This window comes from Somniosus microcephalus, chromosome 2 (assembly GCF_052327205.1).
Source record: "Somniosus microcephalus isolate GS21.2 chromosome 2, FLI_Smic_1.0, whole genome shotgun sequence".
Lineage (NCBI taxonomy): Eukaryota > Metazoa > Chordata > Chondrichthyes > Squaliformes > Somniosidae > Somniosus > Somniosus microcephalus.
Genome location: NC_140988.1, coordinates 130,856,467 through 130,869,777, shown reverse-complemented (window position 1 = coordinate 130,869,777; position 13,311 = coordinate 130,856,467). Strand labels below are relative to the sequence as shown.

Sequence of the window (13,311 nt, the reverse complement as noted above, 5' to 3'; positions counted from 1 at the left end):
CTTGTTGTACATAATCCTTCAGCATTGGCCTAATGCCATTTCTAGCCTGTAGTTTCATCTGGTACTGTGGAATGGCTGGCAATCTAGTCCCTGGTTTTAAATGGACTCTGTATGATTCAACGTTTTTAGCGAATCCTACTTGGTTAGGATGTATTGCCCATACAGCAGGATCTATTCCCTCTGTCAGGTTTCTATTAACCCCTTCTTCCATTTTTAAGGGAACCGTGGATCGATCCGGGTAATGAGAGAGGATCGATGCCAGGAGTAGGGGCCAATCGCATAACCAAGCGAAAGTGTGCTCATCTAGCCGGTGAAATCCTGGTTCAGCATCGATTGGTAGTTTCGACAGAACTCTTTGAGCCATCGGCCCGAGATCTTTAGCTGAAAAACCTAGGTTGACATGCAGGGTGATATGGGGGGCCCTATTACAATCTTGTTGGTAAAGAATCGTATCTCCGGATGCTAGCTGAACCCAGGCGGCAGTTCCTTCCCTTCCCGCAAAGTATCCCCAGATTTCAAGAGTATGCTGTGTCCCAATAAAAGGTTTGAAAAAATCTTCCAGAACCTGATCCTTCCCAGTTTTATCATATGCTAGCGTACAATGTAAAGGTGATCTCGGGTTTATTTGTTCCATAAAAACTTGTGACTGATTAGTTTTACACTACAGTGATCCAAGGGACAGGACAAGCTTTTCTTTCTCATCCTCTCCTAAGTCCAAATCCCACTATTGCGGAGAATACCTTTCCGTTTGGGAAAGCATAGGACTCCTTTCCTCCTGATCAATTGATAATCCTTCCTTATTACATTTAATCACTACTCCCAATTTACACAATAGGTCCCGGCCGAGGACATTAAACTCTATGGCCTAGAAATTGAGTTTGCGCTGCGCCAGGGCTTTAGCGCCGGAAGTTAGCGCCGGCGCTAAGTCCCTTTGCGCGCGCCAAAAATTCAGTAGCGCCGCGCCCAAACGGCTGCCGGCGCTACTGAAGGGTTTTAGCGCCTGAAAACTGGCGCAACGCGCTATTCCGGCGCTGCGGCGCCCGCTGCGGTGCGGCAGGCTCGGGAAGTGCAGGCCTCCTCCTTCCGTTAAGGAGGAGCTGCCTGCACCCGGCCGCGGCCCGCGCGAATCTCTGCAAAAATGAGCCCGGCACCTCGGACAAGTGCCGGGCTTGCATCTGTTCCGGGGGGGTGGGGGGGAGAAGTCCGGGGAGGGAGCTGCGGGCAGGCGGCCGGCGGGAAAGCGGCCGGCTGCCGCGCCTCCTTAAAGCGCCGGCGCAGACTCCGGCAACACTCGTTTGCCGGAGTCTTAGTTGCGGCTGCCACTGGCGAGGCGGCCGCAACTGAATTTCGGCTTGGGGCCGGGTTACCACGGCAACCGGGACGCTGCGCACACCGATGACGTCATCGGTGCCGGCGCAGCGCTACCGGTCTACTGCCGCGGAAGGGCCCCAGGCAATTTAGGAACCGGCGCCAATTGCAGCGCTAGGCCCTCTAGCGCCGCAAAATCGGTGCTAAGGGCACTGAATTTCTAGGCCATTGGCCTAGAAATTGAGTTTTGGCGCAGCCAGGGCTTTAGCGCCGGAAGTTAGTGCCGGAGCTAAGTCGCGCTGGTCGGGCCCAAAATTCAATAGTTCTGCGCCCAAACGGCTGCCGGCGCTGCTGAGAGCTGTTTGCGCCTGAAAACTGGCGCAACGCGCTGAATTTCGGCGCTATTCCGGCGCTGCGGCGCCCGCTGCGGTGCGGCAGGTTCGGGAAGTGCAGGCCTCCTCCTTCCCTTAAGGAGGAGCTGCCTGCACCCGGCCGCGGCCCGCGAAAATCTTTTTAAAAATGAGCCCGGCACCTCGGACAAGTGCCGGGCTTGCTTCTGTTCCGGGGGGGCGGGGGGGAAGTCCGGGGAGGGAGCTGCGGCCAGGCGGCCGGCGGGAAAGCGGCCGGCCGCCGCGGGGCCTTTAATGCGCCGGCGCAAAAACATGTTGGACTCTGTTGCCAGAGTCTTAGTTGCGGCTGCCACAGGCGAGGCGGCCGCAACTGAATTTCGGCGCTGGGGCCCGTCGGCATGGCAACCGGGACGCTGCGCACACCGATGACGTCATCGGTGCCGGCGCAGCACTACCGGTCTACTGCGGCGGAAGGGCCCCAGGCAATTTAGGCGCCGGCGCCAATTGCAGCGCTAGGCCCTCTAGCGCCGCAAAATCGGCGCTAAGGGCACTGAATTTCTAGGCCATAGAGTTTAATGTCCTCGGCCGGGACCTATTGTGTAAATTGGGAGTAGTGATTAAATGTAATAAGGAAGGATTATCAATTGATCAGGAGGAAAGGAGTCCTATGCTTTCCCAAACGGAAAGGTATTCTCCGCAATGGTGGGATTTGGACTTAGGAGAGGATGAGAAAGAAAAGCTTGTCCTGTCCCTTGGATCACTGTAGTGTAAAACTAATCAGTCACAAGTTTTTATGGAACAAATAAACCCGAGATCACCTTTACATTGTACGCTAGCATATGATAAAACTGGGAAGGATCAGGTTCTGGAAGATTTTTTCAAACCTTTTATTGGGACACAGCATACTCTTGAAATCTGGGGATACTTTGCGGGAAGGGAAGGAACTGCCGCCTGGGTTCAGCTAGCATCCGGAAATACGATTCTTTACCAACAAGATTGTAATAGGGCCCCCCATATCACCCTGCATGTCAACCTAGGTTTTTCAGCTAAAGATCTCGGGCCGATGGCTCAAAGAGTTCTGTCGAAACTACCAATCGATGCTGAACCAGGATTTCACCGGCTAGATGAGCACACTTTCGCTTGGTTATGCGATTGGCCCCTACTCCTGGCATCGATCCTCTCTCATTACCCGGATCGATCCACGGTTCCCTTAAAAATGGAAGAAGGGGTTAATAGAAACCTGACAGAGGGAATAGATCCTGCTGTATGGGCAATACATCCTAACCAAGTAGGATTCGCTAAAAACGTTGAATCATACAGAGTCCATTTAAAACCAGGGACTAGATTGCCAGCCATTCCACAGTACCAGATGAAACTACAGGCTAGAAATGGCATTAGGCCAATGCTGAAGGATTATGTACAACAAGGAATTTTAGTACCCACCTCCTCGCCGTGCAACACACCTATATTTCTAGTTCCTAAGCAAAATAATGATTGGAGATTAGTACATGATTTAAGGGCCGTAAATGAAGTAGTTGTTCCAAGGTTTCCATTAGTCCTGGACCCATCCACTATTATGGCTTCTATTCCCCCGAAGGTTGAAAGATATACGGTTATTGATCTAAAAAATGCTTTTTACGCGATTCCAATCCATGTGGATTCACAGTACTTGTTCGCCTTCTCTTTTGAGGGCCGACAGTATACTTGGACACGATTACCACAAGGTTTCGTTGATTCTCCAACCGTCTTTTCAAGGGAACTGCACACATGTTTGGCCCCTTTGCAACTACCGGGAGGTTCAACTCTTGTACAATACATGGACGACTTGCTTATTGCATCACCCACAGAGACGGATTGTCAAATGGATACAAAATTCATTTTGAACCATTTGTCAAGGGAAGGGTATGTAGTATCAAAAGCAAAGATCCAATTTTGCAAGAAGCATGTCACGTATTTAGGGCACATTCTGACACCAGATGAAAAAGTCCTGCTCTCGGAAAGGACCCAAACAATATCCCAATATCCGGAACCTACCACTAAAAGAGGGATACGAGCATTTTTAGGATTAATAAATTTCTGCAGGCAATGGATACCAGAAATCACTAAACATACAAAGCCCCTAACTATACTAACAGGATCACAGGTTAGAGAACCGTTCGTTCTATCAGAAGCACAAAGAAATGCATTTTATTCTTTAAAACAAGCCTTAAGAGAGGCCCCACCCTTAGGAAGACCAATGTATGATAGACCATTTAGGTTGTATGTGACTACTACCGATGGATGCTCACATTCAGTCCTAACTCAGGAACATGGAGACAGGCAGAGACCGGTGGCTTACTTCTCCACTAGCCTAGACCCAGTAGAGAGAGCCCTCCCTAGATGTCTACAGGACATAGCTTCAGCCTATCATGCAGTGACCTCAGCAGAAAATATTACCTTACACTCAAAGGTGGAGATCTATAGCAGTCATGCCTTACAATCATTACTGAACAAATTATCCACACAGCACATGACGTCGGCAAGGATAAGTAGATACGAGATTAAGTTAATACAGAATCCCTTGTTGACCTTCAACTTTGCAAAAAACATAAACCCAGCCGAATTCTTACAACTACCCATAGAACATGTAGGTGAACCAATACATGACTGTGTAACAAAAATTGAGACCCAAACAATAATCAGATCTGATTTAAAGGACGTGCCTTTGAATACCCCAGACCATGAATACTTTGTGGATGGATCGGCCTCTAGATCAAATACAGGTGAAGGACAGATAGGATACGCAATTATAGAATCACCAAATGTGGTAGAATCAGGTAAACTTCCAAATCATTGGTCAGCACAGAAAGCAGAATGACACGCACTAGCAAGAGCATGCGAATTATCAGAAGGGATGAAAGTAAATATTTATACGGACTCGAGATATGCCTTCGGAGTAGTGCATGATTTCGGAATAATATGGAAAAGGAGGGGTTTTCTGACCACATCCGGGACTCTCATATCGAACCAAGTACAGGTAGAAAGATTGACGCAGGCAGTATTACTACCCAGGGAATTAGCCATAGTAAAATGCCAGGCACACACACAGTTACATACACAGGTTGCCGAGGGGAATAGAATGGCAGACGAAGCAGCAAAATATGCTGCTATGTATGAGGACCAAAAACAAATGCCCCAGTTGGAACAAAAGGAGGGAGGGAAGTATCCTTCTTGTGTGCCATCGTTGGAAGATGTACAAAAGCACCAGGAGGACGCTCCTGGAAATGAAAAACAAAAGTGGATAAAAGAAAATTATAAAAAGGATCCTTTGACACAACTATATGCCGACCCGAAGGGAAGGATAGTTGCTCCAAATTCTATACTCTCCTGGATAGTGCATACGTGTCACACACTATTCCACGGAGGAAAGTACCCTATGGTAAAACAATTGGAAAATTCTTGGTACAACCCAAATTGGGGAAAAGTGGCACAGCAGACAATTGACCACTGTCTGATGCCAGCAACACAACCTGGGAAAAGCCATACCAACCATAACAGCAACAACTCCTATCCCAGACGGTCCTTTTCAAATACTACAGTTAGATTTTGTACAATTAGAATCAGCTTACGGATATAAATATGTACTAGTTATCATTGATGTATTTAGTAAATGGATAGAAGCCTTCCCAACAAGGAACAATACCGCAAAGACTGTGTGCAAAATAATACTGAAGGATATCGTGCCAAGGTTCGGAGTGCCAATACAATTGAGTTCTGATAATGGACCACACTTTGTTGCAGAAATTAATGCTGAACTTTGCAATGTTCTCAATATTAGACAACATTTACATTGCCCACTCCATCCACAATCAGCAGGACTGGTGGAAAGGGCTAATGGAGCCCTAAAACTAAAATTGGCCAAACTCTGTGTAGAAACCAAATTAAAATGGCCAGAAGTATTACCAATCGCATTATATGCTATGAGGACCAATCCTGCCCGAAAGACAGGATTATCACCAGCAGAAATGATCTTCGGAAGACCCTTAAGAACCCCGTTCTCGGCTCCCATCCAAGACGACAGGCAAATAGATATTCATGTAATGGACAATCAGATGATGTCTTATTGTATGTCACTAACCTCTGCTTTAAAGTTGTCTCATCAACAGGTAACAACCGTAACTAAACCAACACCAGAGGATGCCTGTCATCGACTCAAACCGGGTGATTATGTCCTCGTAAAGAACTTCTACCGAAAAGGATTAGAACCCAGGTGGAAGGGACCCTATCAAGTACTGTTAACCACGCATACAGCAGTGAAGGTCGAAGGAAAGACAAAATGGATTCACGCTTCACACTGCAAGTTGTCATCACTGCTCTTGTCATAATGGACATAACCTCAACAGCGACAGAGGGACAATGCATCAATCGCTGCACCAAACAGCACGGGTGCACTGAATTTTCTTGCGGATGGGGATGTCGTGACAATTCCAATATTAACCGAGGGAACTGCACGAATGACTCTGCCGACAATGATAAAATTAAGGCATCAGCAATGTATTGTAAACAAGGACGGACTACATTGTGCACTTGTACTCAGAGACTTCCCACAGGGCGCACATGGTGTACCATAATTGACGAACGGTCAACCATCAGCACAACAGCTAGCCCGCTAGATAACACTCAGGAAAGGGGATACAACCAAGCAAAATATGAGTGCAGAGAAGGGTATAGAGCTAACGTACCAGGAATGGATAAAAATTGTGCTGATGTGAACGAATGTAAAAATACAACTATATGCCCACTTGATCCCTTTCAGATGGTGTTATCACATCACTTAAATTTTACAGGTCAGATGTGTGTAAATGTACCAGGAACACACTGGTGTCTATGTAATTTTACTAAACACTCTTTAAATAGAACTGGAAACCACGAAGGCCAGTATGATAGCCGATGTAACATCACTGTACATAAACCAAGATGGAAAAATTCTTATAATTTCCCAGGATGGCAGAATATGTATGATCCCGGAAGAAATTGGTCCCATAAGGACGTATACGTTTATGATCAGACCCACGTAAACGAGTGTTGTCATGGTCAGAATCGAGTACAGTTATCGGCACTAATAAATATAAATGGTGCCCTCATAAAAAGAGGAGGAAGGAAACTTCTGGCATCTCAAGGAGAAAATATATACCAGAAGTGACTTGAGAGGATACATAGGGCTGAAAATTCAGTAGGGTTAGCGCCCATTTTGCGGCGCTAGAGGGCCTAGCGCCGCAATGATAGCCGTTTCTGAAATTCACTTCGGCGCTGCCATCGGCGTTAGCCGGTTGCGCTGCGCCGGCACCGATGACGTCATCGGTGTGCGCAGCGTCCCGGTTGCCGTGGCAACGCGCCCGAACGCCGAAATTCATTTGCGGCCGCCTCGCCCGTGGCAGCCGCAACTAAGACTCTGGCAACCGAGTCTTACACAAGTTAGCGCCGGCGCATTAAGGTCGCGCGGCGGCCTGCCGCTTTCCCGCCGGTCGCCTGCCCGCACCTCCCTCCCCGGACTCCTCCACCCCCCCCCCGCGGATCAGATGCGTCTGGCCTGCAAGCCCGGCACTTGTCCGAGGTGCCGGGCTCATTTTTGAAAAAATCAAACGGCCAGCGATCGGGTGAAGGCAGCGCCTCCTTAACGGGAGGAGGAGGCCTGCACTTCCCCAGCCTGCCGCACCGCATCGGGTGCCGCAGCGCCGGATTAGCGCCGCAATGCGGCACTCAGCGCCCATTGTGAGGCACTCACGCCCGCCAGTAGCGCCGGCAGCCGTCTGGGCGTGCCGCTACTGAATTTTTGGCGCGCGCAAGGGAATTAGCGCCGGCGCTAAATTTCCGGCGCTAAAGCCCTGGCGCGGCATCAACTCAATTTCTAGGCCTATGGCCTAGAAATTGAGTTTGCGCTGCGCCAGGGCTTTAGCGCCAGAAGTTAGCGCCGGCGCTAAGTCCCTTTGCGCGCGCCAAAAATTCAGTAGCGCCGCGCCCAAACGGCTGCCGGCGCTACTGAAGGGTTTTAGCGCCTGAAAACTGGCGCAACGCGCTATTCCGGCGCTGCGGCGCCCGCTGCGGTGTGGCAGGCTCGGGAAGTGCAGGCCTCCTCCTTCCGTTAAGGAGGAGCTGCCTGCACCCGGCCGCGGCCCGTGCGAATCTCTGCAAAAATGAGCCCGGCACCTCGGACAAGTGCCGGGCTTGCATCTGTTCCGGGGGGGGGCGGGGAGAAGTCCGGGGAGGGAGCTGCGGGCAGGCGGCCGGCGGGAAAGCGGCCGGCTGCCGCGCCTCCTTAAAGCGCCGGCGCAGACTCCGGCAACACTCGTTTGCCGGAGTCTTAGTTGCGGCTGCCACTGGCGAGGCGGCCGCAACTGAATTTCGGCTTGGGGCCGGGTTACCACGGCAACCGGGACGCTGCGCACACCGATGACATCATCGGTGCCGGCGCAGCGCTACCGGTCTACTGCCGCGGAAGGGCCCCAGGCAATTTAGGAACCGGCGCCAATTGCAGCGCTAGGCCCTCTAGCGCCGCAAAATCGGTGCTAAGGGCACTGAATTTTTATGCCTATATCCTTTGTTTTTAGGAATTGGTGGGGGGGTGACGATGCCTGCTGCTTCCACCTTTACTTCTTTTGAGATTTCATTAGTAACCATAGTTCCTGAGAAGCCCCAAAGGTTTTTAACTTTTCCTGTGCCAGGGATATCCAAATCCTTCCCTGAGATGGATGAGTATGTGGCCAAATCTTGTCCTTCGATCTGTAAAAATACATATGGCTCCAACTTGGCATTCGCCGTAAGTTGGGGAAATTGTTTGTCTATTAGTGACGCGGCGTCAGTATCACTCGAGGTTCCCGAGGGTGTGGGTTGTCAAAACTGATTATTATGGGGATACCACGCACCTCCCTCATAATGTGGGGTCGCCGGTGGTGGTGGGGGTGGCAATGGTTCCTGTGTGGACTGACCGCCGTTCCAACATTCCTGTCGAGATTGCCAGGCCTGATCATCCTGAGTGTAACCTCCTCTGCCCCTATGTCTGCCATGTCCTCTGAAACCTCCCCTGCCCCTGCTTCTCTGGCCTGGATTAAAACGTGGTCTTGCCCCTTGAAATGACCATTCGTTTTGTGGTCGGGACGGGCAATTCCTTTGCCAATGATGAGGACTACCACAAGTAAAACATCCAGAGTTGGCTGGGGGAACCCATGCCGCATTCGTCTGGGGGCCCTGTTACTTGGGAACCTGGGCAAACATTGTCTCTTTATTCTCTCCCTTACTGTCTTTCTCCTCTTTTTTCTCTTTTCCCAAACTTTCTTCAACCTGTACAAGCCGTTTATGAGTTGCATTTGTAGTTCTCTCCTCTCAATTTTCAGTGGTTAATTTATAGGCAGAGGCAATTTCAGGTTTAAGGCAAGATAGAATCAAGGCATTATACTGAGGAGAGTTTTCGTCTTCATCAAAATCGGCATCTCCTGAGTACTTGCTATAGACCTGAGAGAATCGCTGAACAAAGTCCTCTACCCGTTCCTCTTTCTTCTGTTTAGTATTTATTATTTTAGAATAGTTAATCTTCGTCTTCAATCCATCCCTAAATGCGTCTGAAGCCAATAATCCCCCCAATTTTACCAACGTTTGAGTGATAATTTCATCATCCTCTGATGCTTCATCGTATGGCAGTTGTTCAAAAGCTTGTTTCATAGTTAACATATCCTGCTCTACTTTATCCGCAGCTGCCTTCGCGTCTTTAGCCGATTTCTCAGCCATCGGGTACATTCCTTCCTTTCGATCTTTTATACCTTTTTCTCATTTTTGTTTTTCACGATCTTGTTTCAGTTTTAAATTGTCGGCTTTACATTCTGCTTTAAGCCTGTCTGGGGATTTTTGCACACCAAACTCATCTTGCAATAATATTCCCTTTGCTTGGGCATTACTTTGCCGTGAGGCAAATTGGGGCTTTTGGACCCGATCATTGGATTCTTTTGACCATTTTGCCAATATGTCCCATTCTTTTTGATTCAATTTCGGTGCTTTGCTTCTGAGCTCGACTTGTTGTCTCTGTATTATTTCCGGATCAAAGGTACCTGCTTGTGGCCGGCCTGTCTTCCCTTTAGCCCATTTCTTACAATAGTTAATCACCATCTTTCCTTCGTTCTTATTTTGTTCAATTATTATATCCAACGGAGTTTTCGGACCCCCGATCTCTGTCAATTTACTATTTCCTGCCCCCATTTTCCCCACTCTTAGTACGTACTTGATTTAGTTCTCCGGACTCGAACCGGTTTAATGTGCCTAACCCTTTCCTCGAAGGACTCGAACCTTCTTTATTTATGGGACTCGAACCCAAAGGACTTTAACCTAATATTTAGTCTGACATTGAGAAAGTGTTATCTCCCGAATTCCTACCTAAAGGATTCCGTCGGCACAAGGCCAGGATCACAAGCGAATGTGCCAAGTCACTTCGTAACAGACAGAGCAAAAAGGTAAAAATCTTACCTGTGGCCACATAGTTGCTCAGTCGTCTGAAAGCGACTCGTCAGCCTAGACCGCTGTGATTTAGACCGAAGTGCTTTGGAATCCCATCCTCGTCGCCAGAATTGTTAACTCCTCGCCGTCAATGAGGAGGATCTACTCCTACCTTGGGGGATCAGGGTTCGCTGCTTTAGGAGACTAAACACACCGGTCAGTCTATCACTTTCTCAGTAATACACAAAGTCAGAAACTGTAAAATAAGTAAAGATTTATTAAGGTAATCCGGTACCTGGGCTCAGTCTGAGAAACCCTGTGGGCTAGATTTTCAGTTGCTTGCGCCAGCAGTTAGCGCCTTAAGAGAAGTGATTTTCGGGCGCTATGCGTGTAGCGCCCGGGCGCAACGCAGTTTGCGCCCCGCCCCAAATTAAGTTGCCTGTTAGCGCCGGCGCAAAGTTTAGCGGCCGCCCGGATACGCGCGCAGAAAATGACGTCACATCCTCGTGCAACGCCCTTTGGCCGCCCCGAATCCAAACTTCAGTCGGACCGCCCCATTGTGCGGCTGGCGTCCAGAGCGTTTGTAAAATGGAACGCAACACACCCTGGGGAGCGCTAATTAAAGGGCACTCCTCCTGCACTATAAAAGGCAGTCTGCATGTGTTGTCTGGAAGGGTCCAGTATGTTGTTGTGAACGGTGTATTTATGTTTCCGGCCACCACCACCACCACCACCACCACCACCACCTCCTCCTCCTCCTCCTCCTCCTCCTCCTCCTCCTCTTCCTCTTCCTCTTCCTCTTCCTCCTCCTCTTCCTCTTCCTCTTCCTCCTCCTCCTCTTCCTCGTCTTTTCTCCTTTCCCCCCCAGACTCTGCCTTTGAAAAAAACACATGCACCCTTCCCCTTTAAGAGCTCACTGGCACCAGAGTGTCTGCCGTGCGCTGCGCCCGAGCTCGGGTGTTGCGCTCTGCACCGTCGGCTTAGCGCCTAAAGATAGTAGTGGAACGCCTCTTTTAGCGCTCCACCAACCTCTTAGGGCGAAGCCACTGAATTTCCGGCAACGGGGCGCTACTTTGGGGCGGGCGCTAACTTCGGGCGGGCGCTAAGGTTAGCGCCCCAAAACTGTCTATACTGAAAATCTAGCCCTTTGTGTCTGCACACAAGTATGTCTTCCCAAGAGTGAGCCCCGAGACCCACGGAGCTACAACATTTATAGATTTTCATACACTGCAAGTCATGGGAAAACAGGAAACTAGGCGATCACGCGTTCCGTGAGTTACTTGTTTTTTTACAGGGTTTTGCTTAAGTTTCACATTTTTTTTAGACATAAGTGGGCGAACTTTCAACAGATAGTGACCATGAGACTGCTACACCAGTTATCTTATGTCACCTTGAGTGTGGTTAGGGAGTAGAACATTCTGCTCCTTCTGTTCCTTCTTATCTACTCCTACTGCATCTCAATAGCCTTGCATCAGTTTTTTCAGCATTTAAACTTTTAACCCATGTCAACTAGTCCATCATGCTTTGCAAGGCATTTGTAAGGCAGTATATGATTAATCTAACTTATCAATTTTGTTTCATTACTTAAATTTGCTGAAAGCCATTCTTGCTCTTCTGCCCAAGAAGTTATGCACCTCCATATTCTGCATTCCACCTTTCTACAAAGAAGGCAAGAGTCCACTAAGCAAGCAGACATCCGGGACATGTTTAGGAAAGCTTCCAAAAGAGTTGAAGCAGTGGAAGTGCCTGAAGAATCTGTTGAAGTGCATGATCCTGATAACCCAGCTGACATGGATATTCCCGATGAACCAGTTGGCTTGGAATAAGTGTACAGTCAACCACCGTACTTTATACTGTACTGTACAGTCGTTTATAAGTTTTGTTTTACTGTTAAGTAATTAAAGAGTTATGGAGTACCCTCAACTGGCAGTACTGTACTTAATCAAGCATCTTTCACCATCCATTTAACACAACATTCTGTAGGTGAGTACCCAATTACTGTATACAGCACATTTCTTGATTTTTAAATTTTTCTTTGTTAAAAATAGCCTGGGTAGATAACCCGCTCAGTCATCCGGAATTTTTGATAAACCGGCAACACGCCGGTCCCGTCGGTGCCAGATACCAAAAAGTTTCATGTAACAGATGCTGAATTACTGCTTCACTGGCACAAAGGATATCTGCCCAAAACCGGCAGGGTCCTTTATACATTTAACATCATCGGGACTTAACAGCAATTTTAACTCGACAGTCTGAGCAGTGACTTTCTCACTAGGCGAAGACAGCGAGGAAGAGGACTGGGGCCAGAAGAGGCCTAATTAATTATGTTTTTTTTACGTTCCACAAGGAAAATTTAGGCCTCTCTTGTCTGTCCGGCCCCCCTTCCCGATCCCGCTGGGTGGCCTCTGGGTCAGGCAATTTTCCGATGCTTCCTGACATCTTACCGCCCAGAGGGAGTGGAAAGTCAGCTGGTGGGATTTAAGTCAGGCCTGGGAGCTAAAATACCACGGGTCTCAGTTCTGGCATAGCAGGCAAGTTTCTAACTGACAATGCTACCCACCCGTCCATAACCAGCCCGAAGTTCTAATCATGGTTGAGTAAACAAAGCTGATTCAATTTACATTATTTCTGGAAAATTAGAATACAGCTGCAGTACAGTTGAAACAGTAGAGATATGTGAGGCCAGATTCCATAATTAGAATGAAAAAGTTATAGATGTGATTAAATCTATCATAAAATAACATGACTTCTGGTGTAAGAAAGGCACTACAGATCTAAACCCAATCACGTAGAAATTATATTATGCAGTATTATCATGCAAAAGATTAGCACACTTATATTAAATTCTTTTGTCCACTATTTTATCAGAGTTGGTAACCTATTTAAAATAACGTCTTAATGCCTCTATTAAATCTGCAGACTGGGGAATTTGATACAAATGCACTAAGTCTTTGTCTGATAATATTGCACGGCATGATTCCTAGGTTTGTAAATTAAATGGCATGGAAACTAATGGATACAACCGCTTTAATCTGTTGGCAGATCAAATGATGTGTAAAAATGATTCAATCACAAATATGGTCTGGTAAGCCTGACATCGGTAGTGGGGAAAATGCTAGAGTCCATTATAAAAGATGTAATAGCAGAGCACTTGGAAAACAGTGACAGGATCGGACAAAGTCAACATGGATTT

The 13,311-nt window shown here is 48.1% G+C and overlaps 1 long non-coding RNA gene across 1 annotated transcript in view; it reads right to left on the bottom strand.

Moving 5' to 3' along the window:
• The window catches only part of LOC147122951 (uncharacterized), a 79,349-nt gene extending 68,916 nt beyond the window's left edge, over positions 1–10,433 (bottom strand). Inside the window, exon 1 of the long non-coding RNA XR_015072916.1 lies at positions 10,149–10,433. This is a non-coding gene — a long non-coding RNA (uncharacterized LOC147122951). The remainder of the gene's footprint in view (positions 1–10,148) is intronic.
• Between the last annotated feature and the right edge of the window lie 2,878 nt (positions 10,434–13,311).